This window comes from Mauremys reevesii, linkage group 2 (genome assembly GCF_016161935.1).
Source record: "Mauremys reevesii isolate NIE-2019 linkage group 2, ASM1616193v1, whole genome shotgun sequence".
Lineage (NCBI taxonomy): Eukaryota > Metazoa > Chordata > Testudines > Geoemydidae > Mauremys > Mauremys reevesii.
In genome coordinates this window covers 35,168,402-35,191,832 of record NC_052624.1, presented here as the reverse complement: position 1 = coordinate 35,191,832, position 23,431 = coordinate 35,168,402, and the positions used below count along the sequence as shown (strand labels likewise).

Below are 23,431 nucleotides of genomic sequence, written 5' to 3'. Positions count from 1 at the left end.
GTTGTCTTAATGCCGAGGAGTATTATTTATTGTCCAAAACTACTGTAGAAGAATTTCCCTAGAGGCTAAAGCTTTTACAGTCTTCTAAAAATCTCTCTTCTCCAGAACTCCCAGTTCTAAGTAAAATATTTTGAGACACTTGGAAGAAAACTGCTCCCTCTCTTTTTATAAACAAATAAATAATCTCTCTATTTGCATCTCAAGCTGTACTATGATTATAATAGAAAGAAAAATTTTCCTCCACTACATCAATAGACTCTGAGGTGGCATTTCGGTACTTGCTGCTGCCAAAATGTTAGTCGTGCCCTTCTATTTTCATGACTATTTTCACTAGATCTTTCTGATGCAAAACAACCAAATACCATGAGATTATTAATACTGTAGGGAAATATCAAGCAAGTAGTTCTTTTCAGAATTTTGCATTCATGCAAAATATTGAACAAATTAAGACTAGCCAGACATAATTTTGTTCTATTCAATAGCAATTTAGAACTGGTCTGCGATGCAATTCCCTTTTCAGATATTTTCAAAATAACTAACCATTTATTGAATTCCAGATTTAAGTGGAAACTCAAAGCTCAATCAATGGATAGCAGATCTGGTAGGGTAGTCTATTCGTTTTTTTCAGTTTGGCTTTCTTACACTAGCTAACTTGCAGTGAACTCTTTTTAGCTTCTGCCTTTACAGAACTGTTCTTAACAACTTCACTTCGGTTAAGTGAACGTGGATGGGCTGCTCAAGAGAACATAACTCTTGTGCTACAGGATGCTAAGTCAGTGGCAGTATCCTGAAAGTATGAGCTTTCCAGAGGAGATTCACCATGGAGCTGCAGTACCTATGAGGACATGTTTACACAGTAGCCATGAGCATGTCTCCCAGTCTGGGTAGTCTAGCTCCAAGCTACTGTGAAGACACCCCCTGAGAGATCTGCACTATTCCCCCCCCCAGCCTATGAAAAGTTCCTTTGGGGCAATTACACTGTTATGTGACCTACCCATTCCCCCAGGTATATCCTGGTGCTCCTCTGAGATCAATGAGGCAACAAAGCTTTTGGCATGTAAGGTTAGCATCTCTCTACAAATATATACATTAATGTATTTACTGAAAATGAGAAACCATGCAGATTTGAACATCTTCACTACTACTACTACTACTACCACTACTACTGGATTCTTTGTACTTCTATAGCTTCATCCATCCAAGGATCTCAAAGTTCTTTGGAAACATTAATGAGTTAGGGTCACAACAACCCTGTAATGTATTTTTTCTCTATTTTACGGATGTGTAAAATGAAGCACAGAAAGGTTAAGAGACTTGCCAAGCATCACATAGTGAGTGAGTGGTGCAGCTGGGAGCAGAAGTTAGCTTTCTTCACTTCAGTACCCTGGTCAAGCTCACCAATTTTTGGATTCAAGCATTTCCTCTTGGTTAACAGCAATTCATGACCCTCCTTCTTCAGCAAGTTACTACTTTTACAGTGGAAGAAATTAAAATGCTTGTGGGAATTTCTGTAATCAGTGAATGACTGACTATAATCAAGGAACATATTCAGTGGGGGTCGGGGGAAGACCTCTATGAGCCATTAAAAGTGTGAAATATTTTCTTGTCTTTGTAAAGAGCTACATAGCTCCTCTTACAGATCTCAGTTTCAGCTCCTCAGTATTAGAATATTCTTGTTTTCAAACCTTGATGGTCAGAGAGAGAACCTCAAGATCTCTGCAGAAGACTCCATTATCCAGCTATTTCTCTCTCCCTCTTTTGTGGTGGTATCTAGGTTGAAATCTTCATCAAGATGGTAACTCTTTGGAATCTATCCTTGCATGAATGACAGTGATATCCATATCCTGAAGATAGTCAATCTAGAGAACATTCTTGAGTCCAAATATAGCTGTCCCAAGTTGTTTCATCAATCTTTGCAGTGAACAAAATACCTAACGCCATAGCACTTCGAAGATAGCCTAGGGGGCTCATCTGTCTTGATCGGAACTGACAATTTGGTTGCTTCTTATTACTTAAACATGTAAGAAGACATGCATTCCAGGACACTGAAGAAAACAAAGCAATATACTTACGGAATGAATGGTTAGCTACTGTAAATTTCAAGTACAGAATTCTCACTGCTCACAATTAGAGCGGAGGGGTGGAGATCTGTCTGTTTGGGAAATGGGGGGGGTACATTTTGCTGTAACTCCCTGCATTCTAGCCCATAAAATTAAGTGGATTAATTTTGAAAAATCGGGGCAAAAGTAATTGATGTAATTTCCGCCCCAGTGCCAGAAGACGAGAAGTACTCTTTCCTTCCAGTTTCCAAGACATCTTTCTTACCTAATTAGTAAAAACTCTTGCAAAAATATCACTCTTATATTTGCAAGGGCTGTGGCCTCTTCATAAAAGTTAGACACCCCAGTCTATATTTAGGCACCTAAATAGGTGGCCAATAGAGCTATTAGTGTGTTCTCTCTTAAAAGTGATTAGGTATTACAACTAATTTCAATAGAAAAACAGCTGTTGGGAAATAAATTACTGTGAGAAACTTCCCTGTGGGAAACAATATGTCAGAATACAATTTTTTCACTCAATCTTTCGAATTCCCACTTTAAGGAATTTCAATAACGGAAAATCAGACTGTGTGGATGAAATCCTGACACCATTGAAGTGAAAGGCAAAACTCTCATTGACGTCAGTGGGCCAGGATTTCTTCCTGTCATGCACAGAAGAGGCTAATGTGTGTTCATCTGGTGGTGTGTATAAAATATTCATGTCACTGTAGGGATTTTTTTTATCCTTTATGTTTGTATATTTTCAGTATTTCTAAGGCCACCTATGGTTAATATGCTAAAACAGCAGTACATCAGCTGAGAGAGAATAAAAGGGATATTGAGGCATATGTAATCTTTTTACTGCATTTTCCATTATTCTATCATCAGAAAACCACATACCAGTCTACTTCATACTGACTGACACTGTTGAAAGCTGGTTTGTTTGGTAGACTACTAGTTCATGTAAACTTTGTTAGCTATGAGTGGTGCCATCACTGAAAGTGGGGAAGGATGAGACTTGTTATAATCAAAGTTGTTAAAAAACAGATGGTCTCCATGCAAGAAACATCTTCAGTTCTGAAGGGAAAAAATAGAAGCAGGAGCAGAAACAAAATATTTTTTTAAAAGACATATCTCATAGTTACACTTACATTCCTTTGTACCTAAAATGTGCATGGGGGAACTGTATAGCAAGTTATTATCCATTGGTGAAGGTGCTGGAAGCCTTATAACTTGAAAACTGCTTATATGCTGCAGATTCTTTTTGGTTTTATAGTCCTGACTTGGCTGCTGAACAATTATGACATCAGCTCCTGAATTTCAAGTCTAGCTCTGTGTCCCTGCTTTATATCTCTTAAGAAGCCAGTAGCATCCTTGTGGTGTTTCTGGTTGGAATACATTTGAACTGACATTTCTATTGAAGTAGCTAGAATGTGATTTTATTACTATTATTTGTTTGCTTATTTATTTATTAGCTGATCATTGTATTCCAAAAAATATTTTTTGTTATGTATCTTGATAGTGCATAGTAGATGCACCATTTTGCAATACTCATATATGCTGATATATAACATTTGAAACAACAATACATTTTGAAATGACATTGAAATTAATAATAATTAATAATTCGCTGTAGCAATTGGAATGGCAGAGGCAACAGAACTGCTTCTTGAAAAGAAAACATAAGGAAGAATGGTCCATACCAGTAAACATCTGATTGTTTTAAAAGGAGTTATTTTGTAGATGTGCTTTGTTTTCCTTGGTGATATAGTCTGAATTAAAATGTATAGATTATAAAATCATAAGGGACCATTGTGATCATCTAGTATGACCTCCTGCCTAACACAAGCCATAGGACATCCTTGAATTAATTCCTGTTTTAACTAAAATATATCTTTTACAAAATCATCCATCTTTGATTTAAAGATTTCCAGTGATGAAGAATCTAACTGAACTCTCTAAGTTTTTCCAATGGTTTATTACTCTTACTGTTAACTATTTAGGCCTTATTTGAGTCTGAATTTGTCTAGCTTCAACTTCAAGCCATTGGCTCTCGTTATACTTTTGTCTACTAGATTGAAGAGCCCTTCATCAAATTTATCAAATTTCTGTTCCCTGTGTAGGTTCTTATAGACTTAATCTTCTCTTGGTATACTGAGCTCCTTGAGTCTCTCACTGTCAAGCATGTTTTCCAGTCCTTTGATCATTTTTGTGGATCTTCTCTGAACCTCGCCAATTTTTCAATATCCTTCTTCAACTGTGGATACCAGAACTAGACACAATATTCCAGTAGCAGTTGCTCCAAATACCGATAGTATAATCTCCCTACTCCTACTCAATATTCCCCTGTTTATACAGCCAAAGATCACCTTAACCTTTTGGGCCACATTGTTGCACTTGGACCTCATGTTCACCTGATAATCCACTGGGAACCCCAAGTCTTTTTCAGAGTCGGTGCCTCCCAAGATAGGGCCCCCATTCTGTGAGAATGCCATACAATCTTTTTTCTGAAACATTACATTTGGCCATATTGAAACTCATATTCTTTTCTTGTGCTCAGTTTACTGAGTGATTCGGATTGCTCTGTATCAGTGACCTGTTCTCTTCATTATTTACAACTCCACTAATCTTTGTGCCATCTGTTAAATTTATCGGTAATGAATTATGTGTTATCTTTCAGGTTATTGATAAAAATGTTAATCAGCATGGGGCCAAGAACTGATCCCTGCAGGACCCCATTAGAAACACAGATGCTCAATGTTGATTCCTGGATTGCAGTTACATTTTGAGACCTATCACTTAGCCAGTTTTTAATCCAGTTAGTGTATGTCAAGTTGGTTTTGTATTGTCCTAGTTTCTTAATCAAAATGTTGTGTGGTGCCAATTCAAATTCTTTATACAGGTCTAAGTATGTTACATCAGCACTATTACCTTTAGTTACCAAAATTATAATCATATAAAAAATTATGTCAACTTAATTTGACATGATATGTTTTTCATAAATCCATGTTGTTTGGCATTAATTAGCTCTGGTGTTGTCTTTAACAGGAGTTGAAGGCCCTCAGGGTATGTCTACACTGCAGCTGGTAGTGAGCATCCCAACCTGTGTAGACAGACTTGCTATGGCAGGGCTCCAGTTAGCACACTAAATGTAGACATTGTGGCTTTGGTTGCAATTTGGGCTCTCAAACCAATGGGGTTGGGTGGGCTTTTTATTTCCATCACTTTGAATAGCTTTTATCAGATTTATCTGAATGAGCTGATCACAGAAAAGAAAATAATGGCCATTTAATTAATAGTGCAGGTAAAAAGAAGTCTAAGGAGAAAGAACTCATGGAAAATCAATCACAATTAGATATAACCAATGGAAAATGACAAGGCATGTGTTCAATATTTCAGAAGCTGGTGTTCACATTAGGCCATAAATTGTCACTGTGTACTCTGTAATGTGCCATATACCACTGATTGTCATATGAATAACCAGGTCAGCCAATTGTCTATGTAATATTGAGAAGGAAACACCAGAGGAAAATGAAAGGGATGAATTGTATATTGAAAAAGTGTGTGCGCGCGGGGGTGGGGGGGGAGGGTGGAGAGAGAGAGAGAAAGATGATTTGTTTTATTCCTCTTCCCTATATTTTTATACTACTGGGGACATTTCCAATCATGATCTTTGTTTCTTTACAGCTTATCTCTGCATGCTTCTTTCTTCCCATAAATCATAATCTTCTTATGGGGAATGGCAATGGTTTTCTCAGCAATAAATTGTGATGTTAGATAGGATAATAACTTCAGGTAGGGAATCAACAGGAACAAATGGACTCTTAAAAACAAAGAACCTATGTTTGTGCAAGCGTCCCAGCTACTAAAACAAAAGTGGAAGAGAAATACAGGAAATCAGGACAGAACATTCTCCAAAGAGAATTGCTAACATTTTCAAACTTGCTAATGTTAGGGCCATAAATCCACGTTTAGGTAGCTGAACATTTTATATAAATCAATTTATAAATAAAAGAACCTGATTTTTCAGTTGCCACGCATCCAACAACTCTTATTAAAATTAATGAGAGCAATGGTGTTTGGTCCCTCTTAAAATCAGGCTGTTTAATTAGGTGACTAAATGTGGATTTACATGACTCACTTTAAGCATCCATGTTTGACATTTTTAGCCAGTGTTTTTTCAAAACTTTCCATGCCATATTATATGTCTATAATTTGCAAGCTTTCTTGTGTGCAGAATTTTCCTGCACAAAAGAGCTCCTTGAACTGGATTTACATTGGTCTCGAAGAACTATACCCAATTAATTTGTTCCAACATGGCACAAAGAATTTGGTTTGGCCTGTTACATTGTTCAAGATGGTGCTTGAATAAATGTAGAGGAGACAGACACGTAAGAATGCAAGATACACTTCTCGCTTCTTTGAACTTCTCAGTCATCTTTTATGGTTATAAAAAGGTGGGCAGGGAAGGGGCTGGCTAGGACTCAATAGCGCAGGGATATAGGGCTAAGTTCTATAAGGTGCTGAGCGTTCTGGCCTCACTCCAGCCAAGTAATTAAGCATGTGCCTAACTTCAAGTATGTTAGTAGTCCCAGTGATTTCTTAAAGATATGCATGTACTTAAGTGCTTGGCAGGATCAGGCCAGAGCACTCAACACTTTGAAGGATCAAGAAGAGAAGGCTGGGGAGTATTCCTAAGGGGAACAGGAAACTCTCTTCCCTCACCCCAGATATGTAATCACTAGTGTATATCCATTAGCTTATTTCTATTACCAACAAAACAAGTGGGTGTAGTAACAGTGAAAGATGAAGGAATATGTGGTCCTGGGGAACATGCTGGATCCTTTCACTTTTCATTTCCAGACTGTTTAACACGGAGGTCCCCAAACTGTTGGCACACCCTCCTAGTGGGGCATGGAGGAATGCTGCAGGGGGCATGGCTGGGGCCCAGGCCAGGCGGGGAAGGAGCACCACCTAGCTCTGCTCCTAGCCCTGACTGCTGGCTCCAACTGCCAGCCCTGTGCCTGTGGCCCTGGCTGCTGGCTCCGCCCCCAGGGGTCTGTGTCTGGTGTGCTCGCTGCCTGACTCTGCCCCTGGCCGAGGCTCCAGCCCCAGCCTCGGCCACCTTACCCCTGTCTGGGGGGCCCCCACCCCACCCTGCAGCTATGGCTCCACTCCCGGCCCCAACTGGGGGGGGGGCATGAAGGAGGTAAGAGGGGGCACAAGGTAAAACGTTTGAGGACCACTGGTTTAACATTTCCTTTAAAATTTAATTTTTAAATAAATTACACATGCGCGCTCGCGCGCGCACACACACACATACAGAGCTAATGCTCCCTAATACCACCTATATGTGTATAATATTAGGGGGCATTCTCTGAATTCCATTGAGAGACACTTTCAGATTTAGCTTTTTCTAGTTACCTTCTTTATAATAAAGAATTGTTGACAATAGAAGTTATGTTTACATATATTGAGAGAGCAATAAATATGAGAGAGAAGAGGAGAATTTAACTCTTTCGTGTTGCTTTTTGTTTGGTAATTAGGTAAAAGTTGTTTCTGCTAAGGTAGCATATATATATATAGTTCTCATCTGTGATTTTTTAATAAGCCAACAGCCAAAGAACATATGCATTTTGTATGATGCTGTAAAGGTAAAATATGCTGGTTAGAGCCTGGAATGTCAAATTGTGAATCTGAATGTTTCATGTAATATTCTTGTTTTGTTCTCTTCCCTCTGTCTACATTCTTGATCTATATTTGGCTGACTTTATTGTCTCTGAGTGGTAGCCATGTTAGTCTGTATCAGTACCCGCAGGGTCTCACAGTATACCTTCTGGCTCTGTCAGTCTGTTTCTACACTTCAGCAGGTGGGTATTGTAGTTGTAAGAATGCTTGATAGAGATCTTGTAGGTGTTTGTCTCTGTCTGAGAGGTTGGAGAAAATGCGGTTGTATCATAGAGCTTGGCTGTAGACAATGGATTTTGTATGGTGTGGTCTGGATGAAAGCTGGAGGCATGTAGGTAAGCATAATGGTCAGTAGGTTTCTGATATAGGGTGATGTTTATGTGGCTATCGCTTATTAGCACTGTAGTGTCCAGGAAGTGGATCTCTTGTGTGGACTGGTCCAGGCTGAGTTTGGTGGTGGGACGGAACCCGTATGGCCCCACAGTATACCAACATTTTTATGGCTGACTTAGAACAACACTTCCTCAGCTCTCGTCCCCTAATGCCCCTACTCTACTTGCGCTACATTGATAACATCTTCATCATCTGTACCCATGGAAAAGAAGCCCTTGAGGAATTCCATCATGATTTCAACAATTTCCATCCCACCATCAACCTCAGCCTGGACCAGTCCACACATGAGATCCACTTCCTGGACACTACAGTGCTAATAAGCAATGGTCACATAAACACCAACCTATACCGGAAACCTACTGACCGCTATACTTACCTACATGCCTCCAGCTTTCATCCAGACCACATCACACAATCTATTGTCTACAGCCAAGCTCTAAGATACAACTGCATTTGCTCCAACCCCTCAGACAGAGACAAACACCTACAAGATCTCTATCAAGCATTCTTACAACTACAGTACCCACCTGCTGAAGTGAAGAAACAGATTGACAGAGCCAGAAGAGTACCCAGAAGTTACCTACTACAGGACAGGCCCAACAAAGAAAGTAACAGAACACTACTAGCTGTCACCTTCAGCCCCCAAATAAAACCCCTCCAGTGCATCATCAGGGATCTACAACCTATCCTGAAGGACGATCCCTCACTCTCACAGATCTTGGGAGACAGGCCAGTCCTTGCTTACAGACAGCCCCCCAACCTGAAGCAAATACTCACTAGCAACCACACACCACACAACAAAAACACTAACCCAGGAACCTATCCTTGCAACAAAGCCCGTTGCCAACTCTGTCCACATATCTATTCGGGGAACACCATCATAGGACCTAATCACATCAGCCACACTATCAGAGGCTCATTCACCTGCACATCTACCAATGCGATATATGCCATCATGTGCCAGCAATGCCCCTCTGCTATGTACATTGGCCAAACTGGACAGTCTCTACGCAAAAGAATAAATGGACACAAATCAGATGTCAAGAATTATAACATTAAAAAACCAGTCGGAGAAAACTTCAACCTCCCTGGTCACTCAATTACAGACCTCAAAGTCACAATACTCCAACAAAAAAAACCTTCAAAAACAGACTCCAACGAGAAACTGCAGAATTGGAATTAATTTGCAAACTGGATACCATTAAATTAGGCTTGAATAAAGACTGGGAGTGGATCGGTCATTACACAAAGTAAAACCTATTTCCCTATGCTAATTTTCCCCCTACTGTTACTCACACCTCCTTGTCAGCTGTTGGAAATGGGCCATCCCTGATTATCACTACAAAAGTTTTTTTTCTCCTGCTGATAATAGCCCACCTTCATTGATTACTCTCATTATAGTTAGTATGGCAACACCCATTTTTTCATGTCCTGTGTGTATATATATCTTCCTACTGTATTTTCCACTGCATGCATCCGATGAAGTGGGTTTTAGCCCACAAAAGCTTATGCTCAAATAAATTTGTTAGTCTTTAAGGTGCCACAAGTACTCCTCATTCTTTTTATTGTCTCTGTGATTACTTTCAAACCATTTGTCATTGCCCATCCCTGTTTCCTCATATGTTGCCCAAATGGCTATCTTGCATACCGCTTGCAATTCATCTGAGCTCACCTTTTCCGCCCTAATATGTGTGTTAAGTATTTTGTTTTCCTTGTCTGACAAATTTCTGCTATTTTAAAATTACTACTAGAACAGCTTCTCTGGCTCAAACCCAGCTATGCTGCCATCCTTACTTTTTCCCATCCTGGCTTGCTCACATACTCCCAACAAAATCCTTGTTTTCAGGAAATAGATATTTGATCCCTATTTCCTTCCTTCAGTTCTAAGCTCTTAAAGAGGACATATGAGTCAGTGACCCTCCCAGTAATATATCATCATCTACATAGTCATATCCAGCTCTTTGCTTTCCCATTACAGTTTCCCTCCGGTATTGACTTTGACATGATTCTGCATGATCATGAAAAGGGTAGTTGGTAAGAGGCTGTAAGCACATTCAGTTTCCATTATTGCTTTATAGCACCCTAGCCTTCTTGCTAACATGTCTTTGCTTAATACATAGTACTATATTCTAGACCGGGCTTTAGAAATCTCTTGTAAAACATCTGAGCAGCCTTATAATTTTCCTAGGTGGCCTGTATAAATTCAACTTGTTCTCTTTGTAAGGACTTGCTTCCTTTCTGAAATTCTGAAATTTACCAAACATAAAACAAGGATTTCTCAGTTATCCTGTGATCTGGGGAACTGAGTTTAACACCCACTCTTTAGTGAAAAGCTACACCCAGATTTTAATGACCACAGCCAGTAAGAAAAGCAGTGTAACTTTTCCTCCAAAAACCCTCTAACTGTACAATTCATTCCTAACACCATTCTGCAGCATTGCTTCAGACTAACCCGGGGGGAAGGATGCCTCCTATTGAATCACCAATAGCAGTATTTGAAGCACTTGGATTTTTCTTTGGAGGTCTAGAATCTTAGTGCTAAAAAGGCCTGATCCTGCTTAGTATAGTGAATACTTTCCCTTGGTCTACTAAGCAAGCAGATCCCGCAAGCTAGTCTTACAGTTCATTCAGTCTCTTTTCTCAGGCATTGGGATAATTACTAATACATTCAGCACTAAGTTATTTAACTTTTTTCTCCCTAAGTTACTGCATGCTGATCATTTGGATACTACTTTGCCAATTGCATGAGTTAGATGTTTTTCAGGACTCCAGTTAATGAGAGTCAGCACATTCCTGGCATCTTTGCTTTCCTCCTTTGAGTCTCAGCTTTCTACACCTTTTCCAAGGCCACTGCTGTCTCCATTTCTGTTTACAGTTCAAAAACAGCATGTTTTACAGCTGCTTCCTTTGTTCCTATTACCTTTCTCATCATAGTAAAAACTGGCTCCTGAAATCAGTTTTTCTCCATGTAATAGTAAATCCTTCTCATACTTGCCTGTTAGTGTGTCTCGATATGTCTATAACCAAACTTGATTCTACAGACTATATTCAGTATCTCTCACTGCTCCTTTCTCTGTTCCTTCCCTTACACATTCCACATTTTCCCATCAGAAATTTATTTCCTTGTGCAGCTTTTTCTACTGCCTCCTTATAGCCAGGGCCGGTGCAAGGATATTTTGAGCCCTGGGCGAAACTTCCACCTTGTGCCCCCCCACCCCAAAATAAATCACATACATTAAACATGTATACATTTAAATCAACCCGGGGCTCCCAGCTACAGAGGTGGCTGGGAGCCCCCAGGGCTCACGGGCAAATTAAAGGGCCCAGGGCAGTGGCCACCGCGGAGCTCAGGGCCCTTTAAATCCCCACCACAGCTCCAGCTGGGATTTAAAGGGCTCGGGGGCTGGAGCCGGGATTTAAAGGGCTCGGAGCTCCCCACCACTGCAGGGCGCCCAGAGCCCTTTTAATCCCAGCCGCGGAAGCCGGTGCGGTCCGGCATGGTGTACTGGCTCTTGCCGGTACGCCGTACCAGACCTTACTGCCTTACTTTCACCTCTGGTGGAGGCTGAGCCGAAACCCTGCTGTCGCGCCTGTCGCCGGGCTTGTGCCACATAAGTGCTAAACGGAGCTCTGCCCAGTCACCGGCTCCCCCGCCGGCAATGACAATAATTGCATGGAGCAGCCGCTGTGCTGGGAGAGGGAGTCTGAGCCGCCCGTGTCAGCGCACCGCCGGCAGCCCAGCCCAGCCCAGGAATACTGTAAAAAAAAATTGGGGGGCACCGCTTTTTGGCGCCCCCAAATCTTGGCACCCTAGGCAACTGCCTAGTTTGCCTTAATGGTAGCACCGGCCCTGCTTATAGCATGTGTTCAGCTGTCCCTTTCTATGCTAATCCAGCATTGGCAGGACATAGCACTTCATATTATATATTTGTGGGTTATTTACTTTCTCAGCTCCTAGAGATATAATACTTTTCAACAGAAGCTACTCTCCTTTGAGGGTCTAGGGCGACAGAGTGTGTGTGATTCCTTGTAGTCAGATATAAATTCTTTCAACTCATTGGGCCAGATCCTCACTTGTGTAGATCAGTGTATTGCCACTGAATTCAATGGGGCCAGGCTGATGTACATCAGCTGAGGATCTGGCCCATTATATGTAGGAATGAAGCTGCAGGCCCTGAAAAAGCTCCCATCTGGTAGCAATCACAGCAGCTCATCTGCTTGCCAACACAGGTTGCTGTGAGCACATCATCCCAGTGCTTTATTCGCTGTACTGGCTCTACATTAAATAGAGAGTCCAGTTCAGGATCTCTCTTCTGATACTGTAAATTGTTCATGGGATTGTCCCTAACAACCTGAGAGGCTGCTTCTCTCTCCGTGGCCATAACGTCCCATGACAGCTACATTCCAGTGTGGGCCAATGAAATAGTCAACCAGTGGAGGAGGAGGTGTGAGAAAGAGAGAACTTTCACAGATGCTGACCCTACATTATTAAACTCCTTCCTGTAGCAGAAAAGGATTACAGTCCTCATTGCATTGAGAACTAAAATGTGAAGCTCATCTCTTCAGTTTAGCTTTCCCTCTGTATGGTCTGTGTACATTCACACACATACCTACATATGAAAAATAAAATAAAAATCAAGCTGTTTCTCCTACAGGCTGGGAGGGAGGAAACAGATTAGTATTGTTTTATATTTTTTAAAATATTTCTGAGGTACTTGGGATACTATGGTGATGAGGTAGGGAGTGGAAGGCATATAAATACCTAAGAAATATTTAGGTTAATATTAGAGATGGGTCCAAGCCTCAAAGTTTGGATTCAGACCTGAATTTCTTCAAAATACGTTCTAGGCTTATCTCTAGTGAGGCCCTGATTTCAGATCACAGCATTTAAAAGTAGTTTTAGTAATGTTCTTTTCATATTACCATATCCAAGTATTCTCCTGATACTGAAGTCTGATCTGAAGTCTTCTCTGCAACATACTGTGCAGTCTTCACTTGGCTTCATAGCACTAACTTGTCTATTATATTGGGAGACTTCCTGTATTATATGACTGTCCATTTTGTGATTTTGTGTGTGGGGTTTTCCCTGTCAGATTATGTTTACTCAAAGACTTCTAGCTCCAGTCCTTGGTGCGCATGCTGCAACATGTGATATTGACGGGCAGAGAATATGTCGTCATACTAAGAGAAGAGGGTTTTTTAGATGTCTGTGAAATTGATTGATCGCTTTTAACTGTGTATTCTGACCTGCCTGCCTGCTATAGAATTTACATAACAATTTGATTATATTTAAAAGGCTAATTTAATAACAGAGAAATTTCCCCCCTAAAAAGACATGCTATTCAAGTGGCTTCCTAACTTTAATAATGAGACACACACTTGGAGTTAAATCTGGCCCCTTCCTTTGTTATGTGGAAGGCTCCAGAGGCAGTGTCACCAGTTTGGTTTCACTCTGTGGGGTGACAGGATTTAAGGAATCCATTGGGCATGGAGCTCAATTCCACCCTGTTCAATGGAGCTTGGGTAAGAGCTGGAGGTCAGAGTGTGAGCGGAGCTGGTGAATCTGCCAGTATGTGGATCATTGCACTCTACACAATTAGGGTCTTGTGCATGATGAGGGCTACAGAAACCGCAGGGAAGCTCTGCAGCGGGGGGAGAGATTCCTTCCCATGGAAAGCCCTGCACACAATCCAGCAACTTGGCCTTGTGGGATTTAGCACTTGATGTAAAAAAAGTGAAGTAATGTGATGGATTTTTTCTATCTGAATGATTTCTCAATTAAAAATAAAGCAAAACCTTTTGGAGTATGTGTGTTTGGGAGGGTGACTTCAGAAACAAATGCAAAAACTGACATGAATTCAGAGACCGTGACAACTGACTTTGTTGTCTGTGCCTTTGTGCTGGGATCAGGATTGGACTTTATCCAGTTAGTGCTTCAAGGTTGCATTTAGTATGTTCTTGTGTTTGTACAATCTTGTGTTTGTAAAAATCTTTTTTTACTTGAACAAATCTAAATGTTATATTTGTCATCGGGGAAAAGTGTTCTATTGTTTTCTTTTAAAAAGAGGTACAACTCCGCCCCCCCCAAAAAAACCCTTATCTAGTTGACTAAATCTTGAAGAAATATAGAATATTTGTGTACTAATAGGCTTGCCCCTGGAATCAAATATCATACAATCATGTCTGTCATGAGTTTTGTGTACAAGAATTGAAAGAGTCTTTGGATTACTGTCTTAATTATAATGTTGGCACTATATGACGTGCTCACTTGCTCTACAAGATATTTGTAGTAGATAATAGTTATCCATTTAGCTTAGTTTCTCACTTTGGCTCATACTAATAGCAGAAAGTATAGAATAGGCAATAGCAGAGTCATTACAGTTGTGGTGCTTAATTTGTAATGAAAGAGGTGCTAGGACTCAAGCATTTTTTTACATTCATAACTGATGTGGCAAGCCCAGGGGTGCCAGGGCTATGAACTGTCAAGCCTAGCGGTGCCGTGGCAAGTCCTGGCACAAATTAAGCACTATAACAATTGTAATAAGAGTTTGACATAGGCTGAAAGGGGAGAAGATTTAGAAATACAGTAAAATGTTTTTCATTTCATTTCAAAAAAACAAACAGGATTAAATTACATTTAAATTACATGTAGCATTACATGTACAACTCCAAGTGTTCAAAAATAATGTTAGGCTCCCTAAAATCACGAGATGTTAACAATACTACATTTGGGATTCTTTTTATTTGTATTGTGGCTCTTAAGCCTCATATTTTCAAGATTTTCTCCATAACTATGAAGACTAGAAACTGGTTTTTAAATGAAAGTCATAATCCTATGACTCTGGGAGCTGGAGCTTTATGCAAAACTCCAACTATTGTGAAACTCGCAGTAAATTCACGACATCAGGCAACGCTCTTCGTAGTATGATCAGGAAGGACTGTGCCATCATGTTAGCCTGTCACTCCCCTCTGATGACGCTGGATGCTATGGGGAGTGACAGGCTAACAAGATGGCATTGTCTTCATGTAAACTTGGGTTATAGTAAGATCACTGTCAACATTCACAACTCACCAGTTCCTAGTGCACCTTCTGAGTTCAATGCTGTAGAACAACTTCTTGGAATATTGAAGTGAAACTGTGTTACCGAGTGATGAGACTATATTGCTCACTGTGTACATGCTGCCTTTTGTTCTATATATTTTTCCAGTATATATCTCATCTTTCCTTTCCGCTGCTGGTATGCTGCAGTACAGTTTCATTATGAACAGGCCATTCTCTTTTTGTTCTGTTTTGATTTATTTTTCCTTTTAACAATTTTATCATTTTTTTTCTTTTTCCCCCCCTTCTCTCTGTCTCTTTCTTTGATCCACAGGCTTTGCAGTGTATGTTGGTCTCCCTTCATTCAGAACTTGACATTCAAAGGTACTTGATGAAAATTGAATCCTCTCAGAGAGTTAGTACTGTACTTTCTTTTTATGCACTCTGCCTTGGATTGAGCCTGTTACCTTTTATCTTTGTGTGGTTTGCCTCACAACTAGTGTTAGTGTCCTTGAGTAAATCTGGACATGCATGCTTTTCCCTTTGTATTCCACCATCGTGAAGTATGGTTCATATCAAGCAAAATGATGCATGTGGATCCTTTGACGTTATTTTTATTTCTGAGTTTGCCTCTAATGGCATGGTAGGCATAAATGTTCACACTCTTGTCTTTGTTAGATGCACCCCACTCCTTCAACTCAGTGGGAATTGAGTGCATGTTGTTGAGGGAAGAATGTGACCCCAATGCTTTAATAACCACCTTAAAACGTGCTGATTTCTATATATATTGCATTATATATTTGAACGGGTTTTTTGTTTTTGAATTAATTGAGAGATCAAACAGCTGCAGAAAAGTTGGCCTGTGGAGGTGAGGATGCTTATTTACCTATGTATGTTTTCATACTTGCTGCAAAGGGATCCTGTAGTTTGCTCTTTCTTGTGGTTTTGAAAGTTATAAGAATGTGCCTTAATAGGACATTAGATTTTTGTGCCCCTTGGAGGGACACTCTTATGGGGCATACCAATGGGGTGACATATGGAGAGGGATACAAGGAATGGGAACATTTACATACTATCTTTTCCAATGGCTCCCAGCCCAGTTTCCATACTGGATTTTGATGTTCATCTGTTTTATTCATGCCTCCTCACACTTGTGCCACTTCATAGTCCCTTGTTACATCATAGAGCCATAGAAATCTAGGGCTTGAAGGGAGCTTGAAAAGTCCTCAAGTCCTGCCCTGTGTGCAAGCAAACCTGCACTATCCCTGACAGGTGTTTGTCCAACCTCATCTTAAAAACCTTCAATGATGGGGATTCCACAACCTCCCTTGGAAGCCTCCGGAGTTTAACTACCCTCATAGTAGAAAGTTTTTCCTAAAATCTAGCCTAAATGTCTCTCACTGCAGATTAAGCCCATTACGGCTTGTCCAGTGGACATGGAGAACAGTTGATCACCGTCCTCTGTGTAATAGCTCTTAACATATTTTGAAGACTGTTATTGGGTCCCCCCTCAGTCTTTTTTTCTCAAGACTAAACGTCCAGTTTTTTTAACTTTTCCTAATAGGTCAGTTTTCTAAACCTTTTATCATTTTTATTGCTTTTCTCTGGGGACTCATAGACTTTAAGGTCAGAAGGGACCATTATGATCTTCTAGTCTGACCTCCTGCACAATGTAGGCCACAGAATCTCACCCACCTACTCCTGTAACAAACCCTCTCCAATTTGTTCACATCTTTCTTAAAGTGAGCCACACAGAGCTCCAGCTGAGGCCTCACCAGTGCCAAGCAGAGTGGGACAATTACCTCCCATGTCTCATATACAATACTTCTGTTCATACACCCGAGAATGATATTAGCTTTTTCCACAATTACATCACATTGTTGACTCTCATTCAATTTTTGATCCACTCTAATCGATGATTTGTTTCAGCAGTTTTACCACCTAGCTTGTTATTCCCCATTTTGTAGTTGTGCATATGATTTATCCTTCCCAAGTGAAGTGCTTTGCACTTGTCTTTATTGAACTTCATTTTGCTGATTTCAGACCAATTCTCTAATTTGTCAAGGTTGGTTTGAATTCTAATCCTGTCCTCCAAAGTGCTTGCAAACTCTTCCCCTGCCCCAGTTAAGTGTTATCTGCAATTTTATAAGTATAATCTCCACTACATTATCCAAGTCATTAATGAAAATATTCAATAGTACTAGACCCAGCACTGACCTCTGTGGGACCCCGCTAGATATGCCCTCCCAGTTTGACAGCAAACTATTGATAACTACTGTTTGAGTACAGTCTTTCCACCAGTTGTGAACCCACCTAATAGTAATTTCATCCAGATCACATATCTCTAGTTTGTTTATGAGACTGTGTCAAAACCCTTACTAAAATCAAGATATATCTCATCTATTGCTTACCCACATTCACTAGGCCAGTAACCCTGTTAAAGAAGGAAATTAGGTTGGTTTGGCATGATTTGTTGTTGACAAATCTATGCTTCCTATTTCTTATAACGCTGTTGTTCTCTAGGTGCTTACAAATTGATTGTTTAATAATTTGTTCCAGGATCTTTCCAGGAACCAAAGTTAGGCTCCCTGGTCTATAATTCCCTGAATCTTCTTTGTTCCACTTTTTAAAGATAGATACTATGTTTGCCCTTCTCTAGTCCTCAGGGGCTTCACCCATCTTCCATGATTTTTCAAAGATAATTGCTAATAGTTCTGAAATTGCTTTAGTTAGTTCCTTAAGTGCCCTAGGGTGAATTTCATCAGGCCCTGGTGACTTGAATACATCTATCTTATCTAATTATTCTTTAATCTGTTCTTTCCCTATTTTGGCTTGTGACCCTTCCCCTTTGTTACTGTTAACTGTGTTAAGTATCTGGTCACCATTCAGATGTCTAGTGAAGACTGAAGCAAAATGGGCTTTAAACACTTCAGTCTTCTTGGTGTCATCTATTATTAGCTCTCCTTCACTGCTAAGTAGAGAACCTACACTTTTCTTCATCTTTCTCTTGCTCCCAATGTATTAAAAGAGCCTCTTCTTATCGCCTTTATGTCCCTTGCTAGATGTAACTCATTCTGTGCTTTAGCCATTTTGATTTTGTCCCTACTTGCTAGTGCTTACTCTTTTGTACTCCTCAGCAATTTGTCCATGTTTTCACTATTTGTAGGACTCCTTTTTGATTTTTCAGGTCATTAAAGAGCTCCTAATGGAGCTATATTGGCCTCGTACTATTCTTCCTATATTTCCTTCGCATTGAGATGGTTTTCAGTTGTGCCTTTAATATTGTCTCCTTAAGAAACAACCAGCTTTCCTGAGCTCATTTCCCCCCTAGATTTTCTTCCCATGGGACCTTACCTACTATTTTCCTGAGTTTGGTTTTTGAAGTCCATTGTTGTTATTTTGCTGCTCTCACTCCTTCCTTTCCATAGAATCATGAAATCTATCTTTTCATGACCATTTTCATCAACATTTTAATCTTTTAGATCCTATGGATTTATAAACATGTATGTTTATGTATCCCTGAAATTGCTAGTGAAAAACATAAGATATTCACGAGTACCCTGAGATGACTAAACCATGGTCTTCACAAACATACACACACACATGATTCACACTTAAAAAGTTAACCCTACATTTTTCTGTCCTCCATTGAGCTCTTCCTCCACTTCGTATATGGCATATATAATTATGGGTGTCTCAACTGCATCTTTATTGTTTATTTTGCCAGCATATTTTGTGTGGTTTATATATGAATGCAGATTTAAAGCATGTCCCAGAACGCTTTATACTGCAGTCAAATGCATAATCTCTCAATCCCATAAATATCACTTTATCCTGTTGGTAAGAAACAGGACGTTTTGAGAGTGATCACACTCTGTGTTCTTTTTTTACAGGGATAAGAACAGGGATATTAGGCATATTTTTTTTCTGTGTATACAGTGCATGATAGCCTTGTTTGTCTGTTTGTCCCTGATATTATGCTATTTGCTGGCTCATTTTATATCCACCAATAGGACTTAAATATGCAAATAAATCAAGCAAGCAGACAGAAAGGAAAAGGGAGAGAAGCAGAAGGGCAGAGGATGATAAAGAGAGGTGCAGTCTGCTCCTCATTCAACAATGAGATGCCCATAGGGCAGCAGCAGAGGGAAAGGGGAGGGGGAGGAAGAGTGACAAATCTCAAGAGAGGAGAAAGGGAGCTGTTGTAATATAGGATGAACAGATAGCAAGTGTGAGAAATCGGGACAGGGAGGTGGGGGGCAATAGATGCCTATATAAGACAAAGCCCCGAATATCGGAACTGTCCCTATAAAATTGGGACATCTGGTCACCCTACTGTAATATCAATATTTTACCAGCCCAGTAATTTTTCATAGGTGCTCTGATAAATATTTCAGATGTAACATTTCAGAGGCCCTTAATGATGCACATCCATTTCCATGGGGTGGGAGGCGTCTCAAATAAGGAGACAGATGTAAATACAGTGCTGCCTAAGGCCCTACACAATGCTCTTTGTTATACTTGTTTTCCCCATCTATTGATTTATTCCTCGTAGAGCCCACCAGATGTTAGGTTCTTTCCAAACACAGAAGGCCATGGCTCACGCCCTGCCCTGAAGAGTTCACCAACTTACAAAGCAACTTGGTATTGGTGATTGTTGATTCTTTTTTTTTTTTGGCAAACTATTTAGCACATGGAAAAATTCTTTCCAGCCTTTAGAACCCACTGAAATAGATCTGACAAGGGCAGCTTTGGAGTCTCCATAGACTCATAGACTTTAAGGTCAGAAGGGACCATTATGATCATCTAGTCTGACCTCCTGCACAATGCAGGCCACAGAATCTCACCCATCCCCTTCTATAACAAACCCTTAACCTATCTCTGAGTTATTGAAGTCCTCAAATTGTAGTTTGAAGACCTCAAGGTCCAGAGAATCCTCCAGCAAGTGACCCGTGCCCCATGCTGCAGAGGAAGGCGAAAAACCTCCAGGGCCTCTGCCAATCTGCCCTGGAGGAAAATTCCTTCCCGACCCTAAATATGGCGATCAGTTAAACCCCGAGCATGTGGGCAAGACTCAACAGCCAGCACCCAGGAAAGAATTCTCTGTAGTAACTCAGATCCCAACCCATCTAACATCCCATCACAGACCACTGGGCATACTTACCTGCTGATAATCAAAGATCAATTGCCAAATTAATTGCCAAAATTAGGCTATCCCATCATACCATCCCCTCCATAAATTTATCAAGCTTAGTCTTAAAGCCAGATATGTCTTTTGCCCTCACTACTCCCCACTACTCCATAGCTTGTTCATTTGCTCTGGTGGGAAAACACCAAAGATGTGGAAACTCCTTTTATTTTCCTTGGGTGTGTGCATGGGAGAGAGGGGTGAGACTGTAATCTGTCCCTTGGATCAGAACACATTAGCCCCAAGGTGCACTTAGGCATCTGTTTATATATTTAAGTATTTCTTTTTGGTTGTGGTTTATGGCTACTTGAGTGGGTGAGGCTCTTTTCCCTTTGATAAGTGTAATGTCAGCTTTTATTTAAATTATCCCTTTCATCCTTAGAGTTCTCACAGCACTTCCCAGATTGTGTAGGTGGGAATTGCAGCCACCTCTGGGATGGAGCATGGGTCATTCTGCACCATGAATACTCCTCAGCGTGGTTTTTTTGAGGGAAATAAAAAGTTCCAACTGAAACTACAGTGAGAGTTTAGATAAGCCCAGTGTGAATATCCAAGTTGGAAATTATGGAAACCTTTAATAAATAGCAGAACAGTAACCCTGAGTCCACATGGGATGAGATGACAAAGACTATAAAACTTATCTGCCATGAGCAAATGTGGCGGGATCCCAGAATTCTTCACTGGGTAGAATAGTAAGGTGGACCATTGCTCTGTATTTTTACAGTCACCACATTTAAAATATTACCAATAGAATTTGTTCTAGTTTTGTGTATTAGCTACCTCTCCAGATCCCAGACTGTCCTTTGTGACAATAGAAAACCTTGGGTTACACATACATCGGTTAAGAGCTATTATTAAAGTTTAATATGTATATGTTTGAGTATCTCTCTTTTAACCTCTCCATCCTATTGTTCTCAATAGGAATTTCTTTGGGGGGGATGGTAGGGGAGGAGGGAGTGTGTGCCATTTCAGTTAAACTAAGGCACCGTCCACCCACCATGCACTTTTTGGAGGAAGCTTAAAATTGCGAGTTCCTTGTTTACTTATAAATATTGAAACAGATCCTCAAGCATGTTGCATATTTCAGCCCTGAACTCTCTGTAGTGATGAAAACTGCTGGCAGGCCTGTTGCCAAGTTCCCTAGGACAACATTTTTAAACTTCAGTAACGCCAATGAGACTCAGGGTACGTCTACACTGCGGGATTATTCCGAATTTACATAAACCGGTTTAGCAAAACAGATTGTATAAAATCGAGTGTGCGCGGCCACACTAAACACATTAAATCGGTGGTGTGCGTCCACGGTCCGAGGCTAGCGTCGATTTCTGGAGCGTTGCACTGTGGGTAGCTATTCCGTAGCTATCCCATAGTTCCCGCAGCCTCCCCCGCCCCTTGGAATTCTGGGTTGAGATCCCAGTGCCTGATGGGGCAAAAATCATTGTCGCGGGTGGTTCTGGGTAAATGTCGTCAGTCACTCCTTCCTCTGGGAAAGCAACGGCAGACAAGCATTTCGCGCCTTTTTTCCCTGGATTGCCCTGGCAGATGCCATAGCATGGCAATCATGGAGCCTGTTTTGCCTTTTGTGACTGTCACCGTATGTGTACTAGATGCCTCTCACAGAGGCGATTCAGCAGCGCTACACAGAAGCATGCTTTTGCTTTTGCATGACAGCAGAGATGGTTACCAGCCATACTGTACCATCTACCATACCATAAATTGGTAATAAGATGATCATGGTTACCAGTCCTTTTGCACCATTTGCTGCTGTCATAAGTGCCCCTGGCTAAGATCAGCCAGGGGCGCAAAAGCCAAAATTGGGAATGACTCCCTGAGTCAATCCCTCCTTTTTGGTATCTAAAAATAGAATCAGTCCTGCCTAGAATATGGGCAAGTGTACTAGAGAACCACTGTATCAGAGAGCACAGCTGCTCTGTGTCAGATCCTGCAGAAATTATGAGCTGTATGCTATTCACAGGAGATGCTCCTGCAACAACCCCACCTGTTGATTCCGTTCTTCCCCCAGCCTTCCTAGGCTACCGTAGCATTGTCCCCCCACTTGTGTGATGAAGTAATAAAGAATGCAGGAATAAGACACACTGACTTGTTAGTGAGAAATGAGTGGAAGGCAGCCTCCAGCTGCTATGATAGTCCAGACAGGACAGTAAGGAGTGTGGAGGAGAGGAGCCCAGCATCCCTCTGCTAGTCCAGGGGCAATTGAATCTTTTTTTTACACATGAAGGGTGGGGGCTGATGGAGCTCAGCCCCCTGTTTCTATGATGACGATGGTTATCAGCCATACTGTACCATCTACCAGGAAAAATTAGGGCCAGGCGCCCTTGATCGACCTGACGGACGCTAGTCAGCATGGTTACCAGCCCTTTTGCACTGTCCCATGTGCCAATAGGCTGATGATGAGGACGGGTACCAATCGTTTTGCACCATCAGCCACCCATGGCAGGGGGGAGCAAGGATGTTGGTGTTGAGTGCTGCAGCATCGCGTCTATCTGCAGCATTCAGTAAAGATAGGGTGACATGTAAAAGAGTCAAGAGAGGATTGTTTTCCCTTTCACTTCTGGGGGTGGGGGGGGGTGTAAATTGCTGAGCTATACCCTGACCCACCGCAGACACTGTGTTTGACCCTAGAAGCATTTGGAGCTCAGCCAGGAATGCAAATGCTTTTCAGAGAGACTGCAGGAACTGTGGGATAGCTTGAGTTCTCCAGTCCATGAGCGTCCATTTGATTCCTTGGCTTTCCGTTACACTTGTCACGCAGCAGTGCGCTGTGTCCCTGCTATGGCGTCTGTCTGGAGATTTTTAAAAAATGTTTTTTAATTCGTCTTCTGTAACGGAGCACTGATAGAACAGATTTGCCTGCTCTTACAGCGATCACATCCGCATGGTCCATGCGGGAGCTCTTTCTTTATTTTGATTTTTAACTGCATCACCACACGTGCTGATCGGAGCTCCACGCTGGGCAAACAGGAAATATTCAAAAGTTCGCGGGGCTTTTCCTGTCTACCTGGCCACTGCATCCGAGTTCAGATTGCTGTCCAGAGCGGTCAGTGGTGCACTGTGGGATACCGC

General features: G+C 41.1%; 1 protein-coding gene across 15 annotated transcripts in view; it reads left to right on the top strand.

The window, feature by feature from the left end:
- Window positions 1-23,431, top strand: part of KIAA1217 (KIAA1217 ortholog) — a 507,222-nt gene that overhangs the window by 339,816 nt on the left and 143,975 nt on the right. Inside the window, exon 1 of one of the 15 annotated variants that reach the window (XM_039523558.1) lies at window positions 15,527-15,543. The exons of the other annotated variants lie outside the window; for them this stretch is intronic. The gene's annotated coding sequence lies outside the window, so the exon portion shown is untranslated. Of the gene's footprint in view, window positions 1-15,526; window positions 15,544-23,431 lie in introns of those variants that run through there. 15 annotated transcript variants of the gene reach the window in all.